The following is a 20,007-nucleotide window of genomic DNA, read 5'->3' on the forward strand; positions in this document are numbered from 1 at the left end:
CAAGACATTTAGAGAGGAACTGCTGCCACTACTGTTTAAACTCTTCAAAGAAATTGAAAGGGAAGCAATACTCTCAAATTCATTCCTGGAAACAAGCATCATCTTGATCCCCAAAGCATAGAAAGACCCAAATGAAAAAGAGAACTATAGAACAATCTCACTAATGAACATAGATGCAAAAATCCTTAATAAGATAATGGCAAACAGGATGCAGAAGATCATCAAGAAGATCATACACCCTGATCAAGTGGGATTCATCCAAGGGAGGCAGGGATGGTTCAATATAGGCAAACCAATCAATGTAATACACTATATCAATAGAGCCAAGGACAAAAACCATATGATTATCCCCATAGATGCAGAAAAAGCATTTGACAAAATCCAACATGCATTTATGATAAAAACCCTACAAAAAATTGGAATAGATGGTCTCTACCTCCAACTGATAGAAGCCATCTATGAAAAACCAACAGCCAATATCATACTAAATGGTCAAAAACTGAAATCCTTCACACTAAAATCAGGAACAAGACAAGGATGTCCACTATCACCACTCTTGTTCAATATAGTTGTGGAAACATTACCCATGGCAATTAGACAAGAGAAAGAAATAAAAGGAATAAAGATAGGAAATGAAGAAGTCAAATTGTCATTATTTGCAGATGACATGATACTCTATATAGAAGACCCCAAGAACTCACCAAAAGTCTTCTAGAGTTAATAACCAAATTCAGTCAAGTAGCTGGTTACAAGGTCTACACACAAAAATCAATAGCATTCCTCTACACCAATGACAGTCTCACTGAGAGAGAAATATGGCAAATAATTCCTTTCACAATAGCATCCAAAAAACTGAAATACCTAGGAATCAACCTAACGAAAGAAATCAAAGACCTCTTCTCTGAAAACTATGGTGCTCTGAAAAGAGAGATTGAAGATGATATCAGAAAATAGACAGACATCCCCTGCTCCTGGGTAGGAAGGATTAATATAGTGAAAATGGCCATACTTCCAAAACTGCTATATAGATTTAATGCAATTCCAATTGAGATCCCAGCAGCATATTTCATGGACCTTGAGAAAACAATCCAAAAACTCATTTGGAACAAGAAGAGACCCAGAATAGCAAAAGCAATTCTAGGTAACAGAGACATGGCAGGGGGTATCACAATCCCCAATCTGAAACTATACTACAAAGCTACTGTGATAAAAACAGCATGGTACTGGCAAAGAAACAGACTTGAGGACCAGTGGAACAGTTTAGAAGATGCAGAAACAACCCCAGACACACTCAGCCATCTCATCTTCAACAAAGGAGCCAAACACCCTCACTGGAGGAAAGATAGCCTCTTTAATAAATGTTGCTGGAAAAATTGGGTTTCAACTTCCCAAAGATTAAAACTAGACCTGTATCTCTCACCATGCACTAAACTAAAATCAAAATGGATTAAAGATCTAAATATTAAAATAGAAACTCTGAACCAGTTGGAACAGAGGTTAGGTAGAACCCTTGAAGACATCGGTGTAGGAAAAGATTTTAGGAACAAAACCTCAGTTGCCCGTGAACTAGCACAAACAATCAACAAATGGGATCTCTTCTTATTAAAAGGCTTCTGCACAGCAAGAGAAAACACCAGCAGTGTGAAGAGACAACCCACAATGTGGGAAAAAAATCTTCACCTGCTCCTCCTCAGACGAAGGTCTACTATCTCGAATCTAGAAAGAACTTAAAAAGATCAGACCTCCCAAATTTAAAGACCCTATCCAAAAATGGGCATCTGAAATGAACAGACATTTCTCAGAAAAAGAAGTAAAAATAGCAAATAAATACATGAAAAAATGTTCAACATCACTGGTCATTTGAGAGATGCAAATGAAAACAATGCTGAGATTCCACTTCACTCCAGAAAGAATGGCTGCTATCATGAAATTAACCAATAACAAATGCTGGCGGGGCTGTGGGGAAAGAGGAACCCTGCTCCACTGCTGGTGGGAGTGTAGACTGGTGCAATCATTGTGGAAATCAGTATGGAGATACCTCAAAGAACTAGGACTGGAAGTCCCATTTGACCCTGCTATTCCACTGCTGGGGATCTTCCCCAAAGAATTAAAAGAATCATATCACAGTGATATATGTGCACCCATGTTCATAGCAGCACAGTTTGTAATAGCTAAAACTTGGAAACAGCCCAAATGCCCATCAGCTGGAGACTGGATAAAGAAAATGTGGTTTTTTATAAAATGGATTACTGCTCAGCTTTCAATGAGAAATTAGAGACATTTATAGCTAAGTGGATGCACATTGAGGCGATACTCTGAAGTGAAATAAATAGGACACACATGTAAAAATACCGAATAGTTTCTCTGGTGTGAGAAACTGAAAGTGTAAATAAGGATGCAATGTATAATAGATCATGTGAAATAGGAAGAAAAGGGGCAAAGGGGAAGGAAGTGGTAGGGCTAGGGGAAAGGCTAGAAGGGAATGGGATTAATATGAGAAAATGGAAAAACAGGAACAAAATCTTTGTAAATAGGGAGGAATGGAGGGGTTGAAGGGAGGGCTGGGCAATGGTGAAAAATAAGAACCAAGAGAGACTATGTAAAGGTGCAAATTTCCAATGATGAATGTCATTATATTGTATACCTAAAATGTACCAATTATTAGAATGAATAATCGATAATGTAAAATAGGAAGAAAAGGTCCAAAGGGGTAGGGGTAGTGGGAGGGGCAGGGGAAAGGAAAGAAGGGAAAGGAAAAATGATGAGAAATGGAAAAAATGGAAATAAAGTCTTTGTAAATAGGGAAGGGTGGAGGGCATGAAGGGAGGGCTAGGAATGGGGAAAAAATTAAGAACCGAGATGCATTATGTAAAGGTACAATTCCCAATGAGAAATGTAATTGTGTTGTATACCTACAATGTACCAATAAAAGAATTTAATACAAAAAAAATCATAAATGATTGTGTTTAAAGACTGGGGTGTAATTAGGGATTTTATCACTTTTTTAACCACTCTGAGAGTGGAACTTCTACCTTCTTTGTAACAAGTCTATTGTCTTGCTTTTTCACATTCACCTCTTGTACAAATTTCCAAGAATGTATTATGTATGAAAGGAGGAAAGGAAGTACCTGTACTTGTGATCAAAAACAGGCAAAAATATTGAATTCTAAACTGGTATGAACCTATTACAAGTATCTGAAATGAATTTACTTATACTCTAATGGAAATAAAGCAAGATTGAGAAAAGTAACCATGTCTCTACAGGACAGAAACTACCTGAAGAAAAAGAATACACATTAAAACTACCAACCTATACACAAGGTTATTTATGGCCATGGCATTTATAACAGCAAAAGTCTGGACCCCTCAATGTCTCGCAATGGGAGACTGGCCAAGTAGCCTATGATCCCAGGGGGAAAACCATGTAGCCATACAATAGAATCAAGATCTCTATGAATGAATATTGGGGTAACTACCAGAATATATTGCTGAGGGAAAAAAGCACAAAGAATTATATAGAGTTTGGTGCCTTTTGCAAGAAAGATAGAAAAATGAGTATATACATATAATCTGCTCATTTTCAAAGAAATATAAATATTAACTATTAGTTACCTACAGAGAGTAGAAATAATACGGTAAGACAGGGATAAGAACTTCTCTAAAATATACTTTTGTATATAATTTTGATTTTTGAAGCATGTATATATTTTATCTTTTTTTTTTTGGTACTGGGGATCGAACTCGGGTCCTTGTGCTTGCGCAGCAGGCGATGAAACCACTGAGTTAAATCCCCGGCCCTATATTTTATCTATTTTCAAATTAAATTTAATCAAAAATTAAAACTTTCTACAGGAAATATGGGGTCCTGTTTCCAGGTGAAAAAGCATTTGTTTCCAGGCTGATAAGAACTGCTCACCACCCCCCTGAGTTGACCTTGGAAAGCCACGGTGCAGGGGCAAACTATCTCAGCACTAGAAGCCATGAGCCAGTCTGACTGCTATTGCTAACAGGCCTATTCAAATCATTCAATCTTTCTTCCTATCTGTCAAATGGAAGAAAAGTTTAACCCCCAGGGGAGAAGTAAATAATTTGAAAAACAAGCCTGAAAATCATGCACAGTCAGAATCAAATGAACTTAATAACACATAAAACTGGTATAAGGAGCATCAGCATCTAAAATTTCTTTGAATTCAAAACTATGACCACGACTCCATACGGGTATTTAGATGGTCCCAATTTAGGACAGTTCAACTTTTTCTGTGTTTATGTGATAGTGGAGTTTGAACCTGGGGCTTTTTACTGAATTACATCCCCAGGTCTTTGTTTTTTATTTTGAGAAAGAGTCTCACTAAGTCACTAAGTGGCCCAGGCTGGGTGAAAACAAAACTACTTCAGACTTTGAATGCTGAAGTCTTCCCCACAGCTAGCAGTGTGTGGTACAATACTCTTATGAGCCTGGATAGCTGCAGTGAGTCACAGCTCACAGTCAGCCCTACAAGCATGAGGAAAATCAATTGATACTCTCCAGTGGAAGTGTTGCTATCAAGGACACTTGGTAGGTTACATGTATCAAATGCATTTTTGACTTAAGGTATTTTCAACTTATGATGAGTTTACTGGGATGTAACCCATCACATCAAAGAATATTTGTATAGTCTAAAGGTAAAGAATAGCAAAGACATCTTAAATTTCTCAGTTGGTTTACTGTTAACATTAATATTAGAATTTTACTTTATAAAACTATTTTACAATTACTGTTTTGAAGAAGGAAGTTTTAAGCCAAGAATTTTATTCTCATCCAACTTGTTTCTTAAATGTAAAGAGTAAAATGCTACTGTATGTTCTCCTGTACAAAAAGAAGTCACTTGACAATGTATTCCAGGAACCAAAAGAAGAATCATATATGAGAACTCACAGGTCAGTCAGTTGTGGTACAAAATGATTTACTAGTCTTCTCTCCCTCAGTTTGAACTTCCGTTATGGCTTGTGTTTAGATGTCCCTCCAAAGCCTCATGCAGATGATATGGGGCTTTCTTTTCCAAAGGTGGCTGAATCTGAAATGTGTGATGCTGGGATTAAGGGTGTGTAATTAAACCACTACACATGAGTGATTGGTTTGGCACCGCCCTAATCCCAGTAGTATGAGTAAGATAAAAGGGGCAGAATGACACTGTTAAGGTCCCTTGTTGCCTTCGCTACCTTGTGCACACCACATTGTTTCTCTTCTCCAATGCCTATTTGCCATCTCTGCCTTGGAGCCAGCAGATTATGAACTGAAACCTCTAGAAACTGTGAGCTAAATAAACCTCTCCCCCTATAACTTTGGGTGCTGGGTATTATGTCTCAGCAATGAGAAAAAAGTAACAAACTTCCAACTGAAGAATTGGCACTGGATTTCATGTCCTCCAATAGATTCCTCATCTCAGGGTAAAGGCTGGTCCATCAATGCAACCCTCGACTGCTTTTTCTATCTGACCCATACCAGAAAACACCCATTTCTCAATCCTGTTCTTTATCCCTGACTTCAGATAAAAGCTTTTGCCTTATTTGAATATCACTTAAAAGAACATATATTATTCTATTCCAGAGCTTGTTCTAATAATAACTAAACTATTTACATGACTAAGATGCTATGCTGAGAAAATCACAGAGGTAATTTTTCTTTCTTCTTCCATAAAAGTAGTACTGGATAGAGCACATAATAACCATTTTCATTGTCAAAAAACTCAAGTAATGATTTTCTTCAACTTTCAAATTCGTACTGAATGACCTAAGTCTCAGAGTTTTATTTTTTATTGATTAAAAACAGTCTATGGAAGATACCACCTTCTTCAATTCCTGTTCTTATCATTCTCTACCTAACAGCTACAAAGGTCCACTTACTATATTTTAAGCTTGCCACAAACATGTTTTAAAATGCATAAAAGATTATGATAACACAATAAAATAGAACACCAACATTTATCTCTGGATGGTAAAGTTCTATATAATTTTTTCTTTATATTTGTACATCTTTTAAATTTTCTGCAATGCACATGGATTACCTTCATAACCACAGAAATAAATGTTTAAATCAGTACATACAATTTTATGTACATACAATCACAATCATTTTTAAAATACAAAAATAACAATTAAGTTGAGCGTAGTGACACATGCCTGTAATCTCAGCACTCAGAAGGCTGAGACAGGAGGACTGCCAAGAATTCAAGGCCAGCCTAAATTACATAGCAAGACACTGTCTCAAAAAAACAAAAAAATAAAACAAAAATTAAAACACTAACCCTGTTACTTTTTCTGAGTAACAATACCATGACTAACTGTTCTCTTCCTTCTCTCTGCTTTTTGGTATTTTCCAAGTCTCCTTTAATGAACATATATCACTCTTACAATCTTTTGAGAAATGTGTGTGTCTTGTGTGTGTTTGGAGGGGGAGGACAAGTCAAAATCACCATCAGCTGGAAATCATTTGAAATGAGGTCAGGGGACAGGGAAGAGAGAGCCATCAAGGCTTGCTTATTCTCAGGCACACTTCCCTTCCACATCTACTCCAGCCACATAAGGAGTAACAATCCCACTTAGGTTTCCCTCCTCAGTTATGCACCTTTTGGGGTCCAGCAGGAGGGGAAGACTATTTTACTACCATCATCCCTTCCCCAAGTTTTCTCCATGCCATGAAACGAGTACAGCCCAAACACCCACACATGCATTGGAAAACCGTATGTGTATTTGCAAAGAAAGACAAGGCTGCCTTGTAAAGCCCGGAATTAAATGCCCTAAACAGATTTTGAGTTTACAGGACTCTTTCAAACCGCATTACTTTTCCCCTAATAAAGTTTTCCTCCTTGCCGCCACAGTAGAGAAAAACATTTTATGGCCTCCCTTTAAAAATGATATGGCAGGAGACTGATAGCACCACAAAAAATTTGATTCCCTTGGTGGAAAAAAAAACACCCCTAGCAGACGTTATTCCATAGCAACTAATAGACTCTAACAACAAATATTTCTGTTTTTAAAGCATCTGAGGTAAATGCCTGCTGTGCATCTTGTAACAAATTGACAAATTTTCTTTTGCTATTGTGTCAGCCTGAGTGACCTGAAAGTAAGAGAAGTAGCTGATGTACCCATCAGCTTCAAAACTGTTTTTAATAATATGTGCTGCTTCTGTACTACGTGAGGACAAGGAACATGCGGGGGTGAGTTCTGTTACAAGTCCTTCCCCCACCCTGTCTGTGTTTATACTAGCATTGTGCTCCTATCATTCTTTCAGCCAAGTTGGCTATGGGCAAAAAGGTTTTCTTTTTCTTTTTTTTTCTTTTTGGTTTATTTTCCCTAATCCCTTTCACTGTGGTATCCAATATTTCTTGTGATCCTCTGGGGTACTTTAGACCACTGTCTTTTAAAATGTGCCCACGTTGCTTTACTAATCTCATTCTTGGGCAGATGTTTTCTCATCCTCTCACTCTCAACTCCAGACTCCAAATATATGAGACAACTTTTCTCATAGTGGGAAAACCCGGAAAGACAGATCTTAATTCTATCCCCAACACAGAAGCTTACTAGGCTGTCGGAGTTCAAATGGGTAAACTCAGCCTCTTTAAGATTCAACTTGATCACTGAAAGATGGATAAATAATACTTACATCTCAAGGTTGTCACAAAGAAAAGCACTATCTGAAGGGTTCTAGCCAGTAGCAGATCTCACTGAAAGATAGCTGCTATTCTAATCAGTCATACCGCTAACCTCACCTGCCAATGTCCTGCCTTGTAAGATGTGGCTAGGGGCTTTTCTCATTGCCTCATGATTTCATTGTTTAGATGACTTTCATATTACTCTGAGCTCTACATTTTTCCCCATGTGCTTTCTCTCCTTCATTACCCTAAACCTTTAAACACCTTTGGTCTAAGGACCGGTCCTGCTGCTAAACCTATCTATCAGAAGGTTTCTTCCCCCTTTTTCCTGTGTTGACCATTTAGCAAACATGGCTGAATACCAGGGACTTTCTAGGCATGTGAAGGTGAAGCGCCCACTTGTCCAGAGAAAATAGTCTAGCAAGTAAGAAAAAGTGTGCTATGGGATCTTCTCCCACAGCTATGGGAGAAGTAGGATTGAACTTTTTATAAGAAATTTTATTTTATTTTGAAATCAGTCACAAGATAGTAGAAGCTAGACTTGGCTAACGCAGAAAATGCCTCACCACCATCTTGTGTTGCCAGTTGGTAATAAAAGAGATGATGAAAAAGACAAATATTGTATGATCCACATATATGAAATGTTTAGAATAGGCAAATTCATAGACCCAGTAAGTAGAACAAAGGCCACCAAGTGCTAAGAGGGAAGAGTAGATGGGGAGTTATTAGTTCATCACAGTCATTTTGGTTTAGGGTAATGAAAAAATTTCAGAAACAGTTGTAGTGGTTATACAACACTGTGAACATAACTAATGCACAGAATTGTATACTAAAAATAGTTAAAAGCACAAATTTTATATTATGTACATTTTACTACAATAAAAAATACACAAGGAAGTAAAATCAAATACATCACATACTGAATAATGGCAGGAATGTTTTGAGAAATCCATATATCCCTGCTGCGCAAACATCATAGAGTATACTTACACAAACTATGACAGCTAAGACACTAGACAATATAATCTTGTGGGAACCTGTGCCAGTCAGTTTTGTATTACTATAAGGAAATCCCTGAGGTAATTCATTTACAAAGGAAAAAGATGTATTTTGACTCAGTTCTGGAAGTTCCAGTCCAAAATCACATAGACCGCTGCTTTGTGCCTCTGCTGGGGATGCAGGATGGCAATGGCAGGGAGTGTATGGTAGAACAAACTGCTCATATAATGAATCAGGAAAATAAAAGTGGAAGAGGAAGAGGGCAGGGTCCCAATCCCTGAATTTACTTTCTGGTTGGGTAAAAATACCCAACACCCACAATTTAAAGGAAGAAAAGTTTAATTTGTCTCAGTTTTGAGGAATTCAGTGCATGGTTAGCTGGCTCCAAGGAAGCAACACCATGGCAAAGGGGTGGAGCAACGCTGCTCAATTCATGCTGGCCTGAACTCAGAGCCTGGAAACAGTGATGGAGAGGAACAGGCTAAGGACTATATATCGTATCCTCCATTAGCTACCCCAACACATGCTTTACTATCTACTAGGCATTTCTTAACCCAATGGCTTTGATAAATCAAGATTTACAGTCACAATCCACTTCAAAGACATGCCCCCTGTGACTCACAAGTCCCCATTTCCTAAAAGTTCCACTACTTCCAAATAGTCTCACCCTGGGAACCATGGACATATGTCCCTTTGCAGAATGCTGCCTACATTTAAGCCATAGCAGGACCATGGTTGTATATGTGGTCCATCACTGACAAAAACACCATGAAGCAGAACATGACCATACAAAGTTAGAGAGAGCAAAGTACCTCCCTCATCACCACATACCATCCCTATCAGGCTACATGTGGCTCCTTACACATGACTTTCATAGTAACACAGAAAATACTTTCTGAAAGCTCACCACGTGTCAGGCACCAAGTGAGCTCCAGGTACTGGAAGAAAAACGTCTCATGTCTTTACTCAGATGAGACTCATAACACAAAGTGCCACTGTCCTGTTTATCTAGCCAAAATGCTACCTGCTTCAAGAAGGTTTTAAAGTCACAGGTTGGAATTAATTACTCTCTCCTCTATACATCTCCCCAGCTTGATGCCCATTATTTCAGCCCTAATTATAGTCACCCTTGTATTTTGCCCTTTGTAAGTCATCTCTGCCATAATCCGCACCTGTCCCATTCTGGCCTTGCAAACTCCTTCAAGTCCAGAGTCAATTTTTCCTCTGTGAACCCTTCATTTCATGTAGTTCCTACATGTAGCAGGCCCACAATGTTTCTTGGCCCCCACTATCTGGAGAACAATATTTCAGAGCCTGTCAACAGCTCAGTAGAAGGCCCCTCACATGCTGCTATCAATCACTTAATCCCTTCATTCTTTGCTGCACTATCTTTAGAAGCTGTTTGTCAACCATTAGTAAAAAGAGAAAAAGTATCTACTTCTCCCCCCATGAATTAGCTTTAACATCAGGAGTGCTGAGATGTGTGCAGCACAGCTCTCCTATCCCTGGCTGATGAAAGGAACACACCTAGGAGTGTTCAACACACAGTGAGTATTTTAATTCCAGATAAGGTCAGTCATTATGAATTAAAAATAAATAAATAAATGTGGGAAGGTTGAAAAGGACAGAAAGGGGGAATATTCAATTGCACACACTGAAAGAATGTTCATAATAAATGACCAGCAATCCTAGAGAACTGATTTCCGTTTCACTGAGCTCTAACCAAAACATTTATACATGTACAGACTTAGGAAAAGTTGGATATGATGTGTTTATATTTGTATTTAGTGTATGAGCCTTTTGCAGGAACAAAACAGAGGTAAGTTTTAAGCCCATAATAATAGCTACCATTTACTGTATATCATTAAAGCTGGCATATACTAGCTTATTGAACACCCCCAAAAATCTAGAGGACATAAATACAGTTACCCTAAAGACACCAGTATTCAGAGAGTAAGTTCCTGGTTCAAGGGTCACACAGCTGGACACAAACAGGATTAAAATAGGTTTTCTGATTCCAAAATTAACATCTTATCAAGGCTACCAAATCAAGTGTTTATCTGTTCCCAGTGCCCTTAGCTTTTGCCTGTCTGTATTTCTGCCCCAAACCCAGGGATCATCTTTGATTCCTGTCTCTATGCACTCTTTACATGTAATCAACCATCAAATATTGCTGGCACTGCCTCCAAAATGCATGCTGAACTTGGCTAGTTTCTTTCCCCTCCACTGGCCTCATTCTGATCCCAGTCACCATCACAGTTGACAGGGACCCCAGGATGAGCTTCCAACTGATCTCTGTTCAGCTTTGCCTTTAACATCTTATTTTTTTGTAGTTACAAGAGTTAACTTATAAAGCATGAATTCATCACTCCTGCAACTAAGCCATCCAAAGCTTCATGTGGTCTTGAGAATAAAATACTAAATCAGATGGTGACCCATAAGGCCAAATATGATCAGACCCCTTTGATCTTATCTCCTACTTCCCTCCCCATGCTCTCCCCAGCCCATGCCACTGTACTCCTAGTCCTGCTTCCTCCTCACACTCTCCACACATGCAACTCCTATTCACTCACCTGAAATACTCTTCTTACAGGCCTTCTGCTCACCCACTCTATCATCCTGGAGAAATGTTCCCCATCCTAACATTCCAGCCTCCTCCCATGTAAACTCCTAATCCTGTGCTAGATTTCATTTTATTCTTTTCATTTTCTTCCTAGTACCCTTATATTAGTTGAGATTTTCCAGAAAAAAACCCAGGAAGTGAGATATATAGATATAGATATAGATATAGATAGATATAGATAGAGAGAGAGAGAGAGAGAAATTTACTATGTGAATTGGCCCACACAATTGTGGAGACCCAGAAGTCACATACTCTGCTATCTGTACACAGAAGACCCAAGAAAGCTATGTTGTTCAATAACTGATGTTATTTAGTCCAATGGGCTGAGAACCAACAGCAATCATGATATAACTCTCCAAGTTGAAAAGCCCAAGAATAAAGAGCTCAAGAAGAAAGAGAGACCATGTCCTTCCTCTACCTTTTTGTTCTATCTTAAATCTCAACAGACTGGATGAGGCCTGCCTACACTAGTGAGGGTTGACCCTCTTTACACATTCTATGGATTCAAATGTTCATGCTTCATCTATTCTGAAAACACCCTCACAGACACACCCAGAAATAATGCTTTACCATCCATCTGGGCATCCCTTAGCTCAGTCAACACACGAAATCAAGCAACACAAACTATCTAAGGTTGTATTAATTATTGCTTTAAATATTTATTACTGTTTCCTCATCCCCAAACCTCAACTGGAACATAAACTTCACAAAGATGAGTACTATATTTCCATTGCTTAGAAGAGTGACTATTACATGTTAGATGCTTAATGATTACAGAACATCAATTGATTCAATTCAGGGTGAGCAGCTCACTCAGCTATACTTCCATACAGTTTTTTTGTATCTTGTTTTTTATTTTATGAAAAATAAAAAATTTCATAACCAATTATAAGAGAATAACAATGATAATACACTGTGCATCATTATCTTCAAAGTAGTTACTCAGAGTACAAGACACAAACCAAAAAGATTATTACAAAGAAAAAATAGATAATAGCACAAAACTTTTCTTCTTAATGAAATAAGGGAAACTAGTAGTACAAGTGAAACAAATTAGTGTACACATTAAAATATATTTGAGACAATGGAATAGGTTGTTTGGACTCCTTCCTATTTCCTATTTACAGTTATCTATCTTTTTTGTCCTTTATTTGTGTGTGTTTCTCATATAAGAGAAACCATGAAATATTTAAACTTGTGTGTCTGACGTACTTCAATTGATATTATGTTCTCATTTATAAGAACATAAAGTTACATCCATTTACCCATGAATAGTCTTGGGCAGAAGAGTATTCCATTGTGTATATTTTAGTATATGTGCTGCCGAAGTGAGCACTCCATTGTGTATAAATACCACCTTTTCAGCCATTCCGCTGCTCTCAGCCCAGAGGAGGGGCTTCTGGGCCACTATACTACTGCTCCCAGCCCAGAGGAAGGGGCTTCTGGGTCACTGTTCCACCATTCCCAGGCCAGAGGAAGGGGCTTCCGGCCTGCCACTCTACTGCTCCCAGGCCAGAGGAGGTGAGCCACTCAGGCACCAACAGCACCTCCCCGACCAAGCGCCCCCCCCCAATCGAAATGAGAAGACACGTAAACAAGTCTCAAAACCAGACTTTGAGATCACCTACAGCAACTCGAAAGGGAAGTGAGATGGAGCACTCTAATACACAACCACCTGGACTCCCTCAACTGGCAACAAAAGAGGATCTGGAAAAAATGACATCAGAAATAATTTCTCATATAACAGCAGAGATTATGCGTATAGTGCAAGACATGATTAATAAATCTCGAGAGGACACAGAAAAAAATAGAGAAGCTGAGGAACATGATGGAATCCCAACATAGGAAACAAATGGAATCCATAAAACAGATGCAAACCGATTACCAGGAGATTAAAAACTCCATTGATAGCCTACACAGCAGAATGGGCCAATGTGAGGAAAGAATTTCAGATATAGAAGATAAGATTGCAATTAGTGACCAGGAAAAGAAAAATTGCGTCAAAACTGTAAGGGACCATGAGAAATCAATCCAGCAGCTGCTAGACGATGCAAAGAAGAATAACATAAGACTGACTGGAGTCAATGAAGAAACAGGAGAGAATGCAGATGACATAAAAAACCAGTTCCAAGAAGTGACAGCAGAAAACTTCCCAAGAAGGAGAAAAGAACTTGACATACAGATAAGTGAGGTGTACAGGTCTCCAAATAGCCTTGATTAAAAAAAAATCTATACATAGGCATATAATTGTTAAGATTCCAGAAACACAACAGAAGAAAAAGTTCTGCAACATGTTAGAGAAAAGAAACAAATCACATACAAAGGAAACCCTATCAGAATCACAGCAGACTTCTCAACACAAACCATTAAGGCAAGAAGAGCTTGGACTGACATATTTCAAGCACTGAAGAAAAACAGCCTCAAACCCAGATTGATGTACCCTGCAAAATTATCCTTCAAAGTGGAGAAAAAAGATACTTTCATGACAAAAAGCACCTGAGAAACTTCATGAATACCAAACCAGCACTAGAAAAAATTTTACACAATATCCTAGGAACAGAAAATGAGGATCACAACACCAGGAACCATAGCAGAATGAATCCATCAGGCATGACAAGAAATTAAATGTAATGGAGGAGAATCCAACAAAAATAAAAAGTCACGACAATGATAAGTCGATACATATCAGTTATAACAATCAATGTTAATGGCCTCAATTCACCAATCAAAAGAAATAGACTGGCACAAGGGGTCAAGAAGCAAAATCCAACAATATGGTGAATAGAAGAAACACACTTAATTCAAAAAGAAACTCATAGATTTAAAGTTAAAGGGTGGAAAATAATACTCCATGCAACGAGAAAGTGAAAAAAAGCAGGAGTAGCTATCCTCTTTGCAGATAAATTGGATTTCAATCCAACACTGATTAAGAGAGACAAAGAAGGACACTACATCCTTGTAAAGGGAACAATCCAACAGGAAGAGATGACAATCATAAATATATATGCACTAAACACTAGTATGCCCAACTACATGAAACAAATACTAATAGACATGAAAAGTCATCTATGCATTAATACAAGAGTAGTAGGGGACCTGAATACCCTACTGTCACAAATAGGTAGATCAGCTAGACAAAAAATAAGTAATGAAATATTAGAACTCAACGGAACTCTTGAACAAATGAACTTAACAGATGTTTACAGAGTGTTCTACGCCACAAAATCAGAATACACATTCTTCTCAGCTGCACACGGGTTGTTCTCCAAAATAGACCATATACTCACTCATAGAACATGTTTAAGTTAAGCAAAGGATTTGAAGTTATCCCCTATATATTACCAGACCATAGTGCCATGATATTGGAGATCCACAGCAAAAGAAATGGGAAAAATTACATAAACATGGGGAAATTGAACAACACACTTGTGAATAACCAAAATGGGTTAGAGAGGAAATTAAAGAAGAAATCAGGCAGTTCCTTCAATTAAATGACAATGACAATACAACATATCAGAATCTATGGGACACAATGAAAGCAGTCTTAAGAGGGAAATTCATAGCAGTGAATACACATATTAGGAAAACAGAGGGAGCCCAATTAAACAACCTGATGCTGAACGTCAAGCTTGTAGAAGAAGAAGAGCAGGACAAATGCAAAGCTCATACAAGGGAGAAAATTATAAAGATCAGAGCAGAAATCAATGCAATGGAGACTAAGAGAATGATACAAAAAATTAATGAAGCCAACAGTTGGTTCTTCAAAAGAATAAACAAAATTGACAAACCCTTAGCCAAGCTTATCAGAAAAAGGAAAGAAAAGGCCCAAATCCATGCAATTAGGAATGAAAAGGGTGAAATTACAACAGACCCAGCAGAAATCCAGAGGATCATCAATACCTACTTTCAGAACCTATATGCCAATAAGATGGAAAACACAGAAGAAATGGACAGATTCCTAGATACATATGAATTACCAAAGTTAAATGAAAGAGACCTAAATATTCTAAACAATCCAATATCAACCAATGAAATTGAAAATGCAATTAAAACTTACCAACTAAGAAAAGCTCAGGTCCTGATGGTTTCACTGCTGAACTCTATAAGACTTTTAGAGAGGAACTACTGCCACAACTGTTTAAACTCTTCAATGAAATTGAAAGGGAAGCAATACTCTCAAATTCATTCCTGGAAGCAAGCACCACCTTCATCCCCAAAGCAGAGAAAGACCCAAATGAAATAAGAGAACTATAGGCCAATCTCACTAATGAACATAGATGCAAAAATCCTTAATAAGATACTGGGAAATAGAATGGAGAAGATCATCAAGAAGATCATACACCCTGACCAAGTGGGATTCATCCCAGGGATGCAGGGATAGATCAACATACACAAATCAATCAATGTAATACACTGTATCAATAGAGCCAAGGACAAAAATCATATGATTATCTCCATAGATGGAGAAAAAGCATTTGACAAAATCCAACACACATTTAAGATTTAAAAAACCCGACAAAAAATTGGAATAGATGGTCTCTACCTCAATCTGATAAAAGCCATCTATGAAAAACCAATAGCCAATATCACACTAAATGGTCAAAAACTGAAATCCTTCACACTAAAATCAGGAACAAGACAACAATATCCACTATCACCACTCTTGTTCAATGTAGTTCTGGAAACATTAGCCATGGCAATTAGCCAAGAGAAAAAAATAAAAGGAATAAAGATAGGAAATGAAGTCAAATTGTCATTATTTGCAGATGACTTTATACTCTATATCAAAGACCCCAAGAACTCCACCAAAAGTTTTCTAGACTTAATAATCAAATTCAGTAGAGTAGCTGGATACAAGATCAACACAAAAAAATCAATAGCTTTCCTCTACACGAACAACAGACTCACTGAGAGAGAAATAGGGCAAACAATTCCTTTCACAATAGCATCCAAAAAACTGAAATACCTAGGAATCAACCTAACAAAAGAAACCAAAGACCTCTTCTCTGAAAACTACAGCACTCTGAAAAGAGAGATTGAAAATGTTATCAGAAAATGGAATCACATCCCCTGCTCTTGGGTAGGAAGAATCAATATAGTGAAAATGGCCATACTTCCAAAACTGCTACATAGATTCAATGGAATCGCAATTGAAATCCCAGTAGCGTACTTCACAGACCTTGAGAAAACAATCCAAAAGTTCATTTGGAATAAGAAGAGATCCAGAATAGCAAAAGCAATTCTAGGTAACAGAGACATGGCAGGGGGTATCACAAATCCCAACTTAAAACTATACCACAAAGCTACTGTAAAACAGAATAAAAACAGAATGGTAAAGAAACAGACCTGAGGACTAGTGAAACTGATTAGAAGATGCAGAAACAACTCCAGACCCACTTAGCCATCTCACCTTCGATAAAGGAGCCAAACACCCTCACTGGAGGAAAATAGCCTCTTTAATAAATGGTGCTGGAAAAATTGGGTTTCAACTTGCCAAAGATTAAAACTAGACCTATATCTCTCACCAAGAGCTACACTAAAATAAAAATCAATTAAAGATCTAAATAGCAAAATAGAAATGCTGAATCATCTGGAACAGAGGTTAGGTAGAATTCTTGAAGATATTGGTGTAGGAAAAGATTTTATGCCCATGAACTAGCACAAATAATCAACTAGTGGGATCTCTTCTTATTAAAAAGCTTCTGGGCTGGGGATTTAGCTCAGTGGTTTCGCCACCTGCTGCACGAGTTTAAGGACCCGAGTTCGATCCCCAGTACCAAACAAAAGCTTCTGCACAGCAAGAGAAACCACCAACAGTGTGAAGAGGCAACTCACAATGTGGGAAAAAATCTTCACCTGTTGTTTCTCAGACAAAGGTCTACTATCTAGAATCTATAAAGAACTTAAAAAATCAGACCTCCCAAATTTAAAGACCCAATCCAAAAATGGGCATCTGAAATGAACAGACATTTCTCAGACAAAGAATTAGAAATAGCAAATAAACATGAAAAAATGTTCAACATCACTGGTCATTCGAGAGATGCAAATGAAAATAACGGTGACATTCTACCTCACTCCAGAAAGAATGGCTGCTATCATGAAATCAACCAATAACAAATGCTAGCAGGGCTGTGGGGAAACAGGAACCCTGCTCCACTGCTGGTGGGAGTGTAGACTGGTGCAACCACTTTGGAAATCAACATGGAGATACCTCAAAGAACTAGGACTGGAACTCCCATTTGACCCAGCTATTCCCCTGCTGGGAATCTTCCCCAAAGAATTAAAAGAATCATATCACAGTGATATATGCGTACCCATGCTCATAGCAGCACAATTTGTAATAGCTAAAACTTGGAAGCAGCCCAATTGCCCATCAGCTGGAGACTAGATAAAGAAAATGTGGGTTTTTCTATAAAATGGAGTACTACTCAGCCATAAAAATGATAAAGTAGAGAGATGTATGGCTAAATGGATGCACGTTGAGGCGATACTCTTAAGTGAAATAAACAGGACACACGTGTAAATACCGAACAGTTTTTATAGTGTGAGAAACTGAAAGTGTAAATAAGGACTAAAAGGTATAACAGATAACATGAAATAGGAAGAAAAGGGGCAAAGGGGAAGGGGAAGTGGGAGGGGTATGGGAAAGGAAAGAAGGGAGCGGAATTAATATGAAAAAATGGAAACAAAGTCTGTGTAAATAGGGAGTGGTGGAGAGGTTGAAAGGAGGGCAGGGGAAGGGGGAAAAATAAGAGCCAAGAGAGATTATGTAAAGGTATAAATTTCCAATGATGAATGTCATTACATAAAATGTACCAATAAAATAAATTTTTTAAAAAATAAATACCACATTTTCTTTGTCCAATCATCTATTGATGGATATATACCACTATTTCCAAGATCTAAATATTATAAATTGTGCTGTTATAAATATGGGTGTGCATATATCCCTGTAATATGATTATTTTCATTCTTTTGGGAAGATATCTTTAAGGGGGATATCTGACTCAAATGGAATTTCTATTTTTAGTTTTTTGAGAAATCTCTACACCGATTTCCATAGCGGTTTTACTAGTTTACATTCTCACCAATAATGTAGAAGTGTTCCTTTTTCCCTACCTCCTCACCAACATTTGCTATTATTAGTATATTTCGATAATAGCCACTTTTTCTGGGTTAAGATGGTATTTCAATGTGATTTTAATATGCATTTCCCTAAAAGCAGAAATCATCTCTTTTGAGATATCTTCCACCATCTTAGCCCAACCCTTCTCTCTGCACCAACGCCATCCCATCAAAATACTTATCAAAGTCTACTACAACCATCTATCTCCCACACTGAATCATTTCTCCAGTCCAATTTTCTAACACAGCCTGACTGCACAACAGCAGCTCCTATATGTTTGGTGAAAGACTAGGCAAATTGAGCTTTCTTTATTATTTTTCACAGAGATAACTAATGTTCCTATGAGGGAGCTTATTGGAATGCTTGTAGGAAAGAATACACTGAAAAAGATCTCAAAAAAAACTTTTAAGTGCCTAATGCCTTTAAGCTTGCACTGAGATCAGTGAAGCCCCACAGTTGGCAGGCAGGAAATGACTGGTACATGTTGGTTGTATGATTTGCAGGATTAGGTGAGTTAGAACTTCACAGACATGGACATCTCAAGCAAGCAGCTGCTGCAGTGACAAACTGTTTACTTGACATGCCAACAGGCCAGAAGTCTAAAGCCCCCTCCACAACATGAGTAAACCAAAAAAAAACAAAACAAAACAAAAAATTTAATCCTTGGGTCACTTTTCCCAAAGCCCATGATAACAGTCCCCTTCTTTTGAGAGCAATCTTTCTTTGACCTTTTTAATCCATCCTTGAGGCTATGCCATCTGATACTTTTCTGGTTCTGGGCTTTTATGTCTTGTAAAACGCATTTGAAGATATCTGATCTCACCACCATAGGGGTGGGTTTTCTGGCTTGTCTTACAGAGCTGTGAAGATACCTCACTGTTGACCCTACTCCACCTACATTACAACAGCTGGAAATTTTTATTTTGTCATTTATTAATCCCTAGTGTTCTCCAGGAAAGGATTATCTCCTCTCACTATCCAACCCTTGCCCTTCTTTGTATTCTCTTTGAATGGTAGATAGAATTTTCCTTATCAATTGTGATTTCATTGTTCGTAAAATGGCCTCAGTAAATGATCCTTGTCTTTAGGATTGTACTGGTTCTCTTGTCTAAATTGCATTCTCAGAAGGAATCACTTCATTAGAAAACTAAGTTGAACCTATTTAGTCAATATTGGGCCAAAAGGACTAGGAAGTTGGAATTTATTGAAATTCCTACTACAATTCAGTACTAAATTCCTCTAGCATATTTACCAGACATTGCAAAGTTAGATTCTCTTCTGCTGGCCCTTCTAATTGTAGATGTTGACAAAACAAAATATTTCTTTGCCAAAACCATCCCCTACTTCGTTTTATTTTTGTAAATTCCAAACATGATTTAGTGGGAAATTTTGGTTTTGTTTGTTTTTGCTCAACTTAGTATTTGCTTCATGTTGAAAAAAAAGGAACGGAATATTGTATTTTTATTAATGATTTCTTACACTCTTAGCTCTTTTGCCAAAAATAACAGATCTTAATTTCAGTCCATCCAGGTCTAGCCATTTAGAAATCACTCCTCTTAATTTCCTCACCAAATATTATCTCATATTCATCTTTGTTAACTCCCATTCTGCAAAGAGAGTGATGAGGA

General features: G+C 37.7%; 1 protein-coding gene across 1 annotated transcript in view; it reads right to left on the minus strand.

Moving 5' to 3' along the window:
- Thsd7b (thrombospondin type 1 domain containing 7B) overlaps positions 1–20,007 on the minus strand; it is a 1,329,200-nt gene that overhangs the window by 1,300,541 nt on the left and 8,652 nt on the right. The window lies entirely within an intron of this gene.

This window comes from Heterocephalus glaber, unplaced genomic scaffold (genome assembly GCF_053883595.1).
Source record: "Heterocephalus glaber isolate CG9 unplaced genomic scaffold, H.glaber_assembly_v1.0 deba00000347, whole genome shotgun sequence".
NCBI lineage: Eukaryota > Metazoa > Chordata > Mammalia > Rodentia > Bathyergidae > Heterocephalus > Heterocephalus glaber.